The 14,540-nt window shown below is 41.7% G+C and overlaps 1 long non-coding RNA gene across 1 annotated transcript; it reads right to left on the bottom strand.

The window, feature by feature from the left end:
• Positions 1–5,272: 5,272 nt before the first annotated feature.
• LOC131499004 (uncharacterized) lies at positions 5,273–8,443 on the bottom strand. The gene is made up of 2 exons (XR_009255701.1): positions 8,162–8,443; positions 5,273–6,080 (listed from the first exon to the last, which is right to left on the bottom strand). It is a non-coding gene; the product is annotated as an uncharacterized LOC131499004 (long non-coding RNA).
• Between the last annotated feature and the right edge of the window lie 6,097 nt (positions 8,444–14,540).

Raw genomic sequence — 14,540 nt, 5'->3', positions numbered from 1 at the left:
GCAGGCTCCAGGCTCTGAGTGTCAGCACAGAGCCTAACACAGGGCTCAAACTCACGAACTGCGAGATCATGACCTGAGCCAAAGTCACATGCTTAACCAACTGAGCTACCCAGGGGCCCCCATTTTAAAAAATTTTAATCTCTCTGTATCTCTCACATACACACATACTCATTCCTGTATATTATCAGGTCAATCTCCCACTCTAATAGCAATGACCGTATCTCTGGCTACACACACATGAATGGTCTGTATTCTATTTCCCACCCAGTAACATGGAACAATGAAAATTTTGGATTTCATTATTTTAACACTATTCCTGGATGAAAATAACTTTCTTTTAAATTCCAATTATACACATTTATTGTAAACAAATTAAACTCCTTTAGGAAAAGACAAAGAGAAAATATTGCTTAAAATCCCACCACCCACAGATAACAAACTGTTAACATGTGGGTGACATTTTTCCACAGAGCTCCCATGGGAAAGGTTTACAATGTCATACAGTTGGGATCATCCGTGTTGTTATGAACCTAATTTTGTCACACAACAATATGCCGTTTAATTTTTGCACCATAATTAAACTTGCTCCTATTGGGGAACATTTGATATTTTGCTAGTACACACCATGCTGTAACAAAGAACCTACACCCACATTTTCATAGCTGGGCAGTTATTTCCATGGGTAAATTGCAAAGGGGAGATTGAGGAATCAACCCATGAACGTACTTTACTTTACATTTGGACATTTCCAACCTAACTACCCTACAAAGACAGTGCACCTATATAACCATCCATGAGTGCTGAATAGAATCCTTCCCTGCTATTTTTTAAGTTTTCTTTTTTTAAATGTTTTAACACTTATTTATTTTGGGGAGAGACAGAGTGTGAGCAGGACAGGGGCAGAGAGAGAGGAGACACTCTCAGAGGAGAATCTGAAGCAGGCTCCACACTCCTGAGCTGTCAGCACAGAGCCCCACACGGGGCTCCCACCCATGAACAGTGAGATCATTACCTGAGCCAAAGTAAGCTCCTTAATTGACTGAGCCACCCAGGCGCCCCTCTTTTTTTTTTTTTTTTTTAATGTTTACTTATTTTGAGATAGCAAGAGTGACTGAGAGAGTGGGGAGGGGTAGAGAGAGAGGGAGAGTGAGAATCCCAAACAGGCTCCACACTGTCAGCACTGAGCCTGATGTAGGGCTTGATCTCGAGACCATGAGATCATGACCTGAGCTGAAATCAAGAGCCGGATGCTCAACTGACTGAGCCATGCAGCCGCCCCTTCTTTCTTTTTTTTTTTTTTCTTGAGTAAACTTTACCCACAACGTAGGGCTTCAACTCACAACCCCCAGGTCAAAAGTCCCATGCTCTACTGACTGAGCCAGGCAGGCAACCCTGTTTGCTATTTTTGCCATTCCCAACATGGTCTTTTAAGATCGTTGCCAATCGTTACCTGCCAATTGGCTTCTCTGGACTGTGTTTTCTGCATCTATAAAATGGAAATAATAGAACTTGCCTCTCCAGGATCTTTGTATTAAATGAGGTAATGTAGACTGCATGCCTGGGATACTGCCTACCTCCTAACAGCTGCCCAAATATTGATTTCCATCATTTTTATTTGCATCTCTTTGATGAGTGATGAACTCATATACTTTTTCATGTATTTCTTGCCCATTTGTACTCCTTTTGTCAATTTCCTGTTCATACATGAGGACTTGTGAGCAAACGTGCCTTGGTCCTCCCTGAACAGAATGGAGATGGCTCTAGATCTGGGATTGGCAAGGCTTTTCTAGTAAATATTTTGCCTTTTCAGACTATGCAATCTGTTTCACAACTACTCAGTTCCACCTTAGTTGTTAAAGCAGCCGTAGACAATATGGACATTGGCAGGTGTGGCTATGTTCCAATAAAACGATTTACAAAAACACATGGGCCAGATTTGGCCTGTGGGCCATAGTTTGCCAACCTCCATGCTATTGTCACTATTTAAAACTGGTATCATTTGATAAAAATATTTTTTTCCTGTTACCAGGTTTTTTTTCCCTTAAATAATATTTAAATATTAAATTTTATCAACTTCTCATTAATCATTGAGATGACTAGTTTTCTCCATTGCTTGACTACAACGGGGTATTCTAGTTATGTATTTCCTAATAGTCAACACCCTAATTCCTGGAGTGAATGTTTCTAAATTCAAGTGTACTCACTCTGCTATCTTTACTGGCAGGATCTGATCTGGAACTGTTGCATTAATAGTCCTGAGAGATATTGGCCTTTCACGGTTCTTTCTTTGGGCTTTGACAAACTGGTGTCACAAGAAAGGTAAATGTTCAGCTTTCTACATATTCTGGAACAGTTGTGTATCAAAGAGTTTTCTACTTCTTGAAGGGTAGAAATAATTCACTGATAAACAGTTTAGGCTTAGAATTTTATGTGTATGGGTAAATGAGAATTTTTTTGCAGTTTAATCTAAAATGTTTAGTCTGGGGCGCCTGGGTGGCGCAGTCGGTTAAGCGTCCGACTTCAGCCAGGTCACGATCTCGCGGTCCGTGAGTTCGAGCCCCGCGTCAGGCTCTGGGCTGAGGGCTCGGAGCCTGGAGCCTGTTTCCGATTCTGTGTCTCCCTCTCTCTCTGCCCCTCCCCCGTTCATGCTCTGTCTCTCTCTGTCCCAAAAATAAATTAAAAAAAAAAAAATGTTTAGTCTATTTAGGTTTAGTGTGTTCTTCAGTCAATATTGTACTTGACAGGATTATGTTTTCCTAGAAAACTGTCTTTTTCATCTAATCTTTTAAGTATATTAACACAAAAATGTACAATTTTTGATATTATTTTCTTTATGTATTTCTCTTTTCATTCCCAGTGTTGTAAATCTGTGTCATTTTTTTGTTTAAATTTTTTTTTAATGTTTATTTTTGAAAATCAGAGCTCAAGCGGGGGAGGGGCAGAGAGAGAGGGAGACACAGAATCCAAAGCAGACTCCAGGCTCCGAGCTGTCAGCACAGAGCCCGACACAGAACTAGAACCCACGGACCATGAGATCATGACCTGAGTCGAAGTCGGACGCTCAACCTACTGAGCCCCCGAGGCGTCCCTGTGTGTCATTTTTCTTGATCATATCAGTTTGGAATTTATCCAATTTGTTTTTCTTAGAGTTGCCTTTTACCATGTATTTTCTGCTTTTATCTTTACTAGATTCTTCCTTCTACTTTGATTAGAAATAATTTCTTGGGGCACCTGGGTAGCTCAGTCTGTTAGGCATCCAACTCTTGGTATTGGCTCAGGTCATGATGTGGCTGTTATGGGATCAAGCCCCATGTTGGGCTCCATGCTGAGCGGACCCTGCTTTGGATGACTCTCTCTTCCTCTCTCTCTGCCCCTCCACTGCTCCTGTGCACTCTCTCTCTCAAGATAAATAAATAAACTTAAAAAAAAAAAAGAATTTCTTTTTCTAACTTCTTGTGTTGACTGCTAAATTTATTTACATTTCCTCTTGGTTTTGCTACCTTCATACACCCATTTCTCTGTGATTCAGACTGACATTTGATCTTCTTTCTCCTCTTTGTCTTTTTTTTTTTAACGTTTATTTATTTTTGAGACAGAGAGAGGCAGAGCATGAACGGGGAAGGGGCAGAGAGAGAGGGAGACACAGAATCTGAAACAGGCTCCAGGCTCTGAGCTGTCAGCACAGAGCCCAACGTGGGGCTCGAACTCACGGACCGCGAGATCATGACCTGAGTTGAAGTCGGATGCTTAACCGACTGAGCCACCCAGGCACCCCTCCTCTTTGTCTTTTTACTTATTGTAAAATTGTGGCAGTTTTGAACATAAAAGGAAGCCACACAATATCCCAAGACGCATTAATCAGCTACATTCATTTCTGTTTCCTTCTAAGCCCTTATCCAAATGCACATATAGGGCAACACAGTCACAAGAATTCAGCACATTTCACTGCAGCTGACCCTTGAACAATGTGGGAGATGGTCGTGCTGACTCCCTGAACAGCTGAAATTCCACATATAACTTTTGACTCCCAAAACTATACTAATAGCCTACTATTGACTGGAAACCCTATCAATAATATAAACGGTCTGTCAATTAGCACTTATTTTATATGTCATATGTATTATATATTGTATTCTTACAATAAAGTAAGTTAGAGAAAAAAATCATAAGGAAGAAATACATTTACAATACTGTACTGTATTTATTGAAAAAAATCCATCTATAAGTGGACCTGCACAGTTCACAACTGTGTCATTCAAGGGTGAACTGTATTATAGGAATTTTCTATGTTTCTACACACTGTCCATAATTAGTTTATAATGACTTCCTGAAACACATTAGAGGCAGCCCAATCTTGTAGCTCTGGGGGAGCAAGGAAGCAAATAATAGCATTCTGACTCTTTGGAACAGTCTATTCAGTCATTCAGTCATTCAGTCAAATATCATCAACCTATTTTGACTTCTGAGCTACAGTCCTTCCTGGACTGGGTGATCATATTAATTAGTATTATTGAAGAGAGCTTTGATCTCACTAATGAAAAATTTTCCAAGGTATCAAATGCCACCCAGGTTCAGCCCTTCTCTGGGAACGACACAAAATTTAAACATATGTGTACAATTTTGGGGGGGCACCTGGGTGGCTCAGTTGGTTAAGCGTCCAACTTCAGCTCAGGTAATGATCTCATGGTCTGTGAGTTCAAGCCCCATGTCGGGCTCTGTGCTGACAGCTCAGAGCTTGGAGCCTGGTCAGATTCTGTGTCTCCCTCTCTCTCTGCCCATCCCCCTCTCATGCTCTGTCTCTCTCTCAAAAATAAATAAACATTAAAAAATATTTTTTTTAATAATAAATGTATGTGTACAATTTTTATATATTAAAATGAAATATGTAGTGTTTTTCCTCTGGCATGAGTTCTTTGGTGCCCAATAAAGTTAGAACCTTGACTGAAAGCTCTCACACACTGATGACATTTATATGGTTTCTTTCCAGTGTGTGTTCTCTTACACTGAGTGAAGGATAAATGAAAACTGAAAGTTTTTCCCACATTCATTACATTTATATGGTTTCTCACCAGTATAGATTCTCTTGTGAACTTTAAGGTGAGAGCTGTGACTGAAGGCTTTTCCACATTCATCACATTTATAGGGTTTTTCTCCAGTATGTGTTCTCTTATGCACATTAAGATTAGACCTTCCACTGAAGGATTTTCCACATTCATCATATTTATAGGGTTTCTCTCCAGTATAAATTCTCTGGTGTACATTATGGTAAGAATTATGGCTAAAAGACTTTCTACATTTATTACATTCATGAGGTTTCTCACCAGTGTGAGTTCTCTGGTGCAAAATGAGGTGAAGGCTCTTCCAGAAAGACTTCCCACATTCATTAAATTCATAGGCTTTCTCTCTATTGTGATTTCTCAGATGGTAAGAAAAAGATGAAAGTTTCTTAAAGGCTTTCCCACATGCATTACATTCATAGGGTTTCTCCTTAGTATGAGTTCTCACGAAGTGAGAGAAGCATGAGCTAAGGGTAAAAAAAATCTCCACTTTCTTTAAAGCCATAGGGTTTATTTCCTACATTAATAATCTCATGTGTAGAAAGGTATATGCTCTGGTTGGTATATTTACCATGCTCAATTTATACAGATTTCCTAAGGCTTTTCCATGTGGATTGCCTTTATAAGCTTTCTTCACTACCAAGATTTCCTGACAATTTTTTAAAACAAAATTATGCTGGAAACTTTGAACTGAGTCAATTTGACAGAAATATTCTTTGACAAGAAATTTCTGTGCAGAAAGAAAGTCTGAATTGAAGCTGCATTTTTCCACAAGTTCAGCATTTCCCCAGTCCCCATCCTGGGTCACTACTTGCCCTTGTTCACGTTCCATTGACCCCAAGCGGCCATCATGCATCTTCTGCTTCTCTGGCTCATCCCTAGACTCCCGACTGTCTGCTCAGGTAGAAGGCCAGCAATCACCCACTGTGGATCTTGTCAGGTTCACTCTGCTGCTTGGTAACTCTTTACCATAAAAGGCCTCTGTTGGTGGTGACTCTTGGCTTTTAGGTCTCTTTTTCTACTCTGGAAGGAAATTAAAAACAATTTGAGCACTTGGAAGAAAACTGCTAGAGTGAGAATGTCAAGATAAAAGCAACAGGATGTGCACAGCAAGGGTAGATGCTTTAAAATACCAACTATGGGGCACCTGGGTGGCTCAGTCAGTTAAGCATCTGACTTTGGCTCAGGTAATGATCTCGCAGTTTGTGGGTTCAAGCCCCAAATCGGGCTTAGTGCTGACAGCTCAGAGCCTGGAGCCTGATACAGATTCTGTGTCTCCTCTCTCTGCCTCTCCCTCACTCTCATTCTGTCTCTCTCCCTCTCTCTCTCTCAAAAATAAACATTAAAAAAAAACTTTTTTAAATAAAAATAAAACACGAACTAAACTTTGAGAAGAGGAACCATAAAAGGTATAAACAGAACAAAAAGAACCCCCAGGAAGACTGACCAATGAAAAGAGTGAGTAGCACAACAGGCAGAGGGGATGCCATTAGGGGACAGGCCATGGAACAGGCAGCCATTCATAAAGATAAGATGTTTGGGACAGCCACCCTCCGTTAATGCTTGGACCTCTTGGAATTCTGATCCATCTCCCCACTTAACATCCCTTCTGCTTGTAATCGATACCAAATGAATCTTCCAAACAAAGCAGTTTCATGACACCAAGAGAATACCTCTTTTGCACAAGCTGTCCAACGCACCCAGAAGCGGGTCAGACTGCCTCAGTTATCCTCGTTCCTACTCATTCTGGGTTCCTTTCATTCTCCCTGGGCATGACCATGTCCATCATTAACACACAGTTCCTCTCTCCTTGAAGGCCTTCCTTTGGTCTCCAAAGTCTTAGGTGTCAGCAACCCTTCCCTCCTCATCATTTGGCTCTCAATTCCCAGGTCACTTCCTCTGAGAGACCCTTCCCAACCTCCCAGCCCACATGGGCTCCTCACCTTCCAGCTCACTGTCCTGTTTTATTTGCCTCACACCACTGTTTCACACTAGTCAACATCACCTTGTTCTTTTTGTTCTTTCTTGTCTGTCCCTCCCCAGACACCATACGCTAGAGGCTTTGGTCTCCACAGTGATGGGGACCTTGTCTGTCCTGTTCACACTGTGACCAGTGCCCAAAATGTACACAGAGGACAAGAGGACTCCATAGGCAGGCAGATAAACAAAAAGAGTGGTCAGCACACCAGGCAGAGGGGACACACCTGGAGTACTGGGGATGCCTGTGACATGTCTGTGAGGTGGTCAGACAGGGTACTCAATCATGCTCCCCCGCAGCCTGACTCCCATCAGGTGGGTGGGCCTTATGTTTCTGACGATGGGGAAAAGGCTACAGAATTGAATGTGAGGAGGGTTTTGCAACATCACACAGGCCAAAGAGGGGTCCAGAAATGTGCAGAGGGTTTCTCCTGGAGCCCTTGACTGGACCTCAACTGCAAATGCACAGAAGGCTAACGCCTGCCATAGAACAGCTGCTGGGGGCTGAGCAGAGGCTCCAGAAGTTACCCGGTGTTGGTGGGCATTGCAGCTGTGACCCAGTAAGCACCCTAGGCGTTCAGGGGAGACCTGAGAAAGCTACATCTTAGAAGGGAACACCAGGCCCTAAGGATAAGGACTACATCCAAGTACTAAAGCAAAACCAAAGTTACACTCCGTCGATAAATCCTTAAACCAAGCCTCATCAGGATTAGCGTGATTTGAAGTAATTTAACTGCCCACCAGAACAAAACCGATACTCTTGCTAGAAGGCAACAATCCGTAGTCTCTCCAATGCACTGTCTGCAGCACCTAGGACACAAAAATTGACTATACATGTAAAGAATCAGGAAAATGTGACTCATAATCAAGAAAAAAGTCGGGGCGCCTGGGTGGCGCAGTCGGTTAAGCGTCCGACTTCAGCCAGGTCACGATCTCGCGGTCCGTGATTTCGAGCCCCGCGTCAGGCTCTGGGCTGAGGGCTCGGAGCCTGGAGCCTGTTTCCGATTCTGTGTCTCCCTCTCTCTCTGCCCCTCCCCCGTTCATGCTCTGTCTCTCTCTGTCCCAAAAATAAATAAAAAACGTTGAAAAAAAAAAAAGAAAAAAGAAAAAAGTCAATAGAGGGGCACCTGGGTGGCTCAGTTGGTTAAGCATTCCACTTCAGCTCAGGTCATGATCTCCTGGTTTGTGAGTTCAAGCCCTGCATTGACAGCTCAGAGCCTGGAACCTGCTTTGGATTCTGTGTCTCCCTCTCTCTCTCTGCCCGTCCCCTACTCATGCTCTGTCTCTGTCTCAAAAATAAATAAACATTAAAAAAAGTTTTAAAAGAAAAGAAAAAAGTCCATAGAAAAGTCAATAGAAGCAGACATACCAAACATTAGAAGTAGTAGGAAAAGATTTAAAAATAACGGTTTTAGGGGCGCCTGGGTGGCGCAGTCGGTTAAGCGTCCGACTTCAGCCAGGTCACGATCTCGCGGTCTGTGAGTTCGAGCCCCGCGTCAGGCTCTGGGCTGATGGCTTGGAGCCTGGAGCCTGTTTCCGATTCTGTGTCTCCCTCTCTCTCTGCCCCTCCCCCGTTCATGCTCTGTCTCTCTCTGTCCCAAAAATAAATAAAAAACGTTGAAAAAAAATTAAAAAAAAAAATAACGGTTTTAGTTTTCTCTTCAACTCGGCGGCTGAGCAGCAGATGCACAGATGCAAATCTCTGTGGAGACCCTGAAAATCAAGACCACCACCCTTGAGGTCAAGCCCAGTGACACCGTCGAGAATGTTGAAGCCAAGACAATGAAGGCATCCCACACGAGCAGCAGCATCTGTACTCAGAGGCAAACAGCTGGAGGATGGCCGCACTCTCTCAGATACGATATCCAGGAAGAGTCCTGCACTTGGCGCTTGGCCTGGAGATGGCATCACCCAGCCCTCCCTCTACCAGCTCTCCCGGAAATACGAGCACAGCGAGCGTTGTGCTCCCGCCAGACGTGCAACCACAACCGCCACCCGCACCCCCAGAAGGTCAATAAAGCCCCTCCACCTGCTCTTCCTTTGCCTGCAATGTGGCTTCCTGCCCGAGCCCCATGGCCCTGGGGCCTCAGTAAAGTTTCCCTCACACTGACTGGGGAAAACAACAACAACAACCTATTATAAACATAACACAGAATTTCATGGAAAACCTGAAAAAAGAACCAAATGAAAATTCTATTCTGGAACTAAATAAAAATATAGCATCTGAAATAAACCATTAATGGACTTAACAAACTGGACACAGGAAAAGAAAGAATCTGTCAATTGAAAGGCAGGTTATTGGAAATTTTATGATGATACAAAGGGAGAAAAAAAGAATTTAAAAATAGAACACCTGGGGCGCCTGGGTGGCTCAGCTGGATGAGCATCTGACTCTTGATTTCGACTCAGGTCATGCCGCCAGGGTCACGGGATCAAGCCCTACCTTGGGCTCCACACTGACCACGGAGCCTACCTAAGACTGACTGACTCTCTCTCTCTCTTAGCATGTGGGTGGCTCAGTCAGTTAAGTGATTGACTTTGGCCCAGGTAACGATCTCATGGTTCGTGAGTTTGAGCCCCATGTTGGGCTCTGTGCTGACTGCTCAGAGCCTGGAGCCTGCTTCAGATTTCTGTGTCTTCTCTCTCTCTACCCCTCCTCCACTTGGGTGCTCTCTCAAAAATAAACATTTTAAAAAAAGATTCTCTCTCCTTCTGCCCATCTCCCCTGCTCTCTCTCACTTGCTCTCAAACTTAATAAATAAAATAAAATAAAATAAAATAAAATAAAATAAAATAAAATAAAATAAAATAAAATAAAATAAAAACAGAACACGCCTGACAGACTAATGTGTAGCCGGAGTTGCAGGAGAGATCACAGGAGAGGAAACATTTGAAGAGGTAACGGCAGAGAGTTTATCTAGACTGATCAAAGGTACCATCCTGGATGTTCACTGTTTTTTGTTTTTGTTTTTTTTTTCAACATTTTTTATTTATTTTTGGGACAGAGAGAGACAGAGCATGAACGGGGGAGGGGCAGAGAGAGAGGGAGACACAGAATCGGAAACAGGCTCCAGGCTCCGAGCCATCAGCCCAGAGCCTGACGTGGGGCTCGAACTCACGGACCGCGAGATCGTGACCTGGCTGAAGTCGGACGCTTAACCGACTGCGCCACCCAGGCGCCCCGGATGTTCACTGTTTAAGAGCAACAATCTGTAGAGAACATCTTGAGTTTAACATCTGACATCAAACTTCCCGGCACGTCATTACATACTTCAATGTTAAAAATATAGCTAGTAAAACCATGCTAAATGGCAGTCCCTGGGGGAAAGATATACATGAAAACTAAATTCCCACTTTTAAAATCTAACTTTTTATTGTACACCTATTAGTGGCTTACCAAAAAGAGTGAAAGGCAGAGACAGTCTGGTTTTTTTTTTCACATTTTTTTTTTTTTTTTTTTTTTTTTTTTTTTTTTTTTTTTTTTTTATTTTTTTTTGGGACAGAGAGAGACAGAGCATGAACGGGGGAGGGGCAGAGAGAGAGGGAGACACAGAATCGGAAACAGGCTCCAGGCTCCGAGCCATCAGCCCAGAGCCTGACGCGGGGCTCGAACTCACGGACCGCGAGATCGTGACCTGGCTGAAGTCGGACGCTCAACCGACTGCGCCACCCAGGCGCCCGAGACAGTCTGGTTTTAAGTGCCATACCTGGAGATGTAAGAACCAAACCATCAATGCTCTCCGATGTCATTCATTTTTCCCTGTAAAGAGGTGTGCTCTCCAAAGACCAGTTGGTGAAATGCACCTGCCTTTCAGAGAGAACCGAAACACAAGTGGGAGGCTCATCCAGGCCAGAGTGGCAGAAGAGGACAGTCCAGGAGGAGCCAAGACTTTAACGTGATGACAGACTTTATGTGAAAGCTCCCTCCGGGTACAGCGTGTTCTTTGAACAGAAATAATCAGAGGTAGAAGCCTGAATCTGTAGAAAGGAATTAAAAGCAACCCAAAAACGAATTAATTGGGAAAAAATATTGTACAAAATTACTTTAAATTCCTTTAAAAGGCTGTTGACTGTAGAAAAAAGAATAACAACGATGCTCAGTGAGGTTTATATAATATGTGGAAGCAAAATATATGACAACAGAGAAAATTGTGATTATATTAATGTGAGTTGTTACACTGTACACTGAGTGGCATAATATTAATTCCAGATAGTATATGATACATTAAGATGTGTATTTTAACCATAAGGCAAGTAAGACTTAAGATTAAGATTAAAAAGACATAATGCTAAAAAGGAAAAAACAAGGAGACAAAATGGAATAGCAAATAATACCAAATTAAGGCAAAAGAAGCCTGAATGGGAAAACAAAGGAACAAAGACCAGATGAAGCAGAATATAAAACCCAAACATATCAGTAATTACACACTAAATACAAATTTACTGAACAGTCTTAAAGAATAAGCTTGCTGGGGCGCCTGGATGGCTCAGTCGGTTGAACGTCCAACTTCAGCTCAGGTCATGATCTCACAGTTTGTGAGTTCGAGCCCTGCGTCGGGCTCTGTGCTGACAGCTCAGAGCCTGGAGCCTGTTTCAGATTCTGTGTCTCCCTCTCCCTCTGCCCCTCCCCTGCTCACGCTCTGACTCTGTCTTTCAATAATAAATAAACGTTAAAAAAAAAAAAAAAAAGAATAAGCTTGCTGAAGTGGGTTACAAACAAGAACAAATTAAATGCTGTTTCCAAGAAACCCACTTTAACATTTCAACAGATAACGTGAAAGTAAAGGTACAGAAAAAGACATATAAAGCTGTATATTGACTGCAGTATAAGAAAGCTATTTGGCTACATTAAAATCAACTAGTGGATTTCAAAACAAGAAGTATTACCAGAGGAAAAGAAGGGCATTTCACAGTGATGAGACGGTATGTACAATAGGAACCAGGAACACACAATAATCTAACATGTCATTAAACTCAGTAACACAGCTTTAAAACACATGAAAAAAAAATGATTAAGAAACATTAACACATATATTAACAAACACAGTCACAGTTGGAGATTTAACACTCTCCTCTGAGCAGCTGAAAGAACAAGCAGACACGACAGTCCATAGAAACAAAGTGTGTGCAACTTTATCAGACACCATGCCCAACAGTAGCAGAATATGCATTCACCAAAACAGACTACACGCTGTATCATAAAAACATTCTCAATAAATTTAAAAAGGACTGAACTCATGCAGAATATGTTCTTGAACCACAATGGAAATAATCTAGACATCAATAACAGAAATCCCCTCATACTTGGAAATTAAACGATACTTCTTCACAAATCAAAGAAGAAATCACTTTCATATGTTGTATTTTCATTACCATTCAGATCAAAACATTTGGAAAACAAAAATAACAATGAACTGAACAATAATGGAAATGAAACATGTGAAAATGTGCAGAATGCAGTTAAGGCTTAAAGGGAAATGTATAACTATAAATGCAAGCATTAGAAAGGAAGAAAGCATTGGGGCGCCAGGGTGGCTCAGCTGGTTAGGCATCCACCTCTTGATTTTGGCTCAGGTCATGATCTCACGGTTCAGGAGTTTGAGTCTCACATCAGGCTCTAAACTGACAACACAGAGCCTGCTTGGTATTCTCTCTCTCCCCCGCTCTCAATCACTCTCTCTCAAAATAAATAAACTTAATAGAAAAGAAAAAGCATAAAGTCTGAAAAGGAAGAAATAAATCTTTACTTGAAGATGACATGATTATATAAGACATCCAAGGAAACTGACAGATAAATTAATTTAGTGATTTTAGCAATTTCACACAGGATAGAATGTCAATTAGAGAATAAGTTACATTAGGGCACCTGGGTAGCTCAGTTGGTTAGGCGTCTGACTCTTAATATCGCTCAGGTCATGATCTCACCGTGAGATCACGCCCTGCATCTGTGCTGTTAGCACAGAGCCTGCCTGAGATTTTATCTCTCCCTGTCTGCCCCTCCCCCGTTCTCTCTCAAAATAAATAAACATTAAAAAAGTATAAATTATACTTATATATACTAGCAACATTTAGAAAATAAAATTAGACATATTTACAACAGAATGAAAAATATTAAGTTTCTAGGAATAAATTTAATAAAAGATGTGCATGACCCATATACTTAACAAGTGCAAAATATTACTGAGAGAAGTACCCAAATAAATACACCATGATCACAGAATTAGAAGGCTCAACATGTTAGACATAAATTCTTCCAAAATGATCTATAGATGTAAGGCAAGTAGAAATGTTGTGAAATGAAAAAGCTTGACAATTTCCAACTGACAAACTGATTCTAAAATTTATATGAAAAAAGAAAAAATAATAATTAAAATAAAATTTATATGAAAGTGCGAAAGACCCGAATAGCCAAGACAATTACAAACAATAAAGTTAGAGGATGGCGGTCGCCACCTCATTTCAAGATTCACTGTGAAGTACGATAATTAAGATGTACGATGCTGGCACAGAGCAGGAACAATGGATCAATGGAAGAGAAGAGAGCAGAGAAAGAGACCCATACATACACATTCAGTTGATTTTCAACAAAGGCTACAGTACAATACCATGAAGGAAAGTTTTTTCTTTAAATGGTGCTGGAACTACATAACCATAATGAGTGCCTTGTCTACTACCTCACACTTACATAAAAATTAACTCAAGATGGATCATAGGTCTTCTATATATATTTTTTTACATTTATTTATTTTTGATAGAGAGAAACAGGGCACAAGTTGGGGAGGGGCAGAGAGAAAAGGAGACACAGAATTGGAAGCAGACTCCAGGCTCCAAGCTGTCAGCACAGAGCCCAATGCGGGGCTGGAACCCACAAACCGTGAGATCATGACCTGAGCCGAAGTCAGACACTTAACCAACTGAGCCACCCAGGCATCCCAAGATGGATCATAGGTCTTAATGTAAAAGCAAAAAGTATAAAAGTACCAGAAGAAAACAGGAAAGTATCTTTGTAATCTTGGCATAAAGCTTTCTTAGGATGTTAACAAATACAAACCTAAAAATAAGAGAAAAAAATAATAAAATCAGACCTTGCTAATCTATCACCCAACAATTCCACTCCTAGATTAACCCAAGAGAAATGAAAACATAGGTCTGCTATAAGCACTACACAAGAATGTTCACAGCAGCATTATTCATAATAGCCCTAGAGACAATCCAAATGTTTATTATCAAGAGAATGGGTATCAATGGATATCAAGAGAATTACAATTCGTTCAAAAAGCAAAATACCTGTGGGGCACCTGAGTGGCTTAGTCAGTTAAATGTCCAGCTCTTGGGGCGCCTGGGTGGCTCAGTCGGTTAAGCGTCCGACTTCAGCTCAGGTCATGATCTCACGGTCTGTGAGTTCGAGCCCCGCGTCACGCTCTGTGCTGACGGCTCAGAGCCTGGAGCCTGTTTCCGATTCTGTGTCTCCCTCTCTCTCTGCCCCTCCCCTGTTCATGCTCTGTC

This window comes from Neofelis nebulosa, chromosome 17, assembly GCF_028018385.1.
Source record: "Neofelis nebulosa isolate mNeoNeb1 chromosome 17, mNeoNeb1.pri, whole genome shotgun sequence".
In the NCBI taxonomy this organism is placed as follows: domain Eukaryota; kingdom Metazoa; phylum Chordata; class Mammalia; order Carnivora; family Felidae; genus Neofelis; species Neofelis nebulosa.
This window is presented reverse-complemented; position numbering and strand designations above follow the sequence as displayed.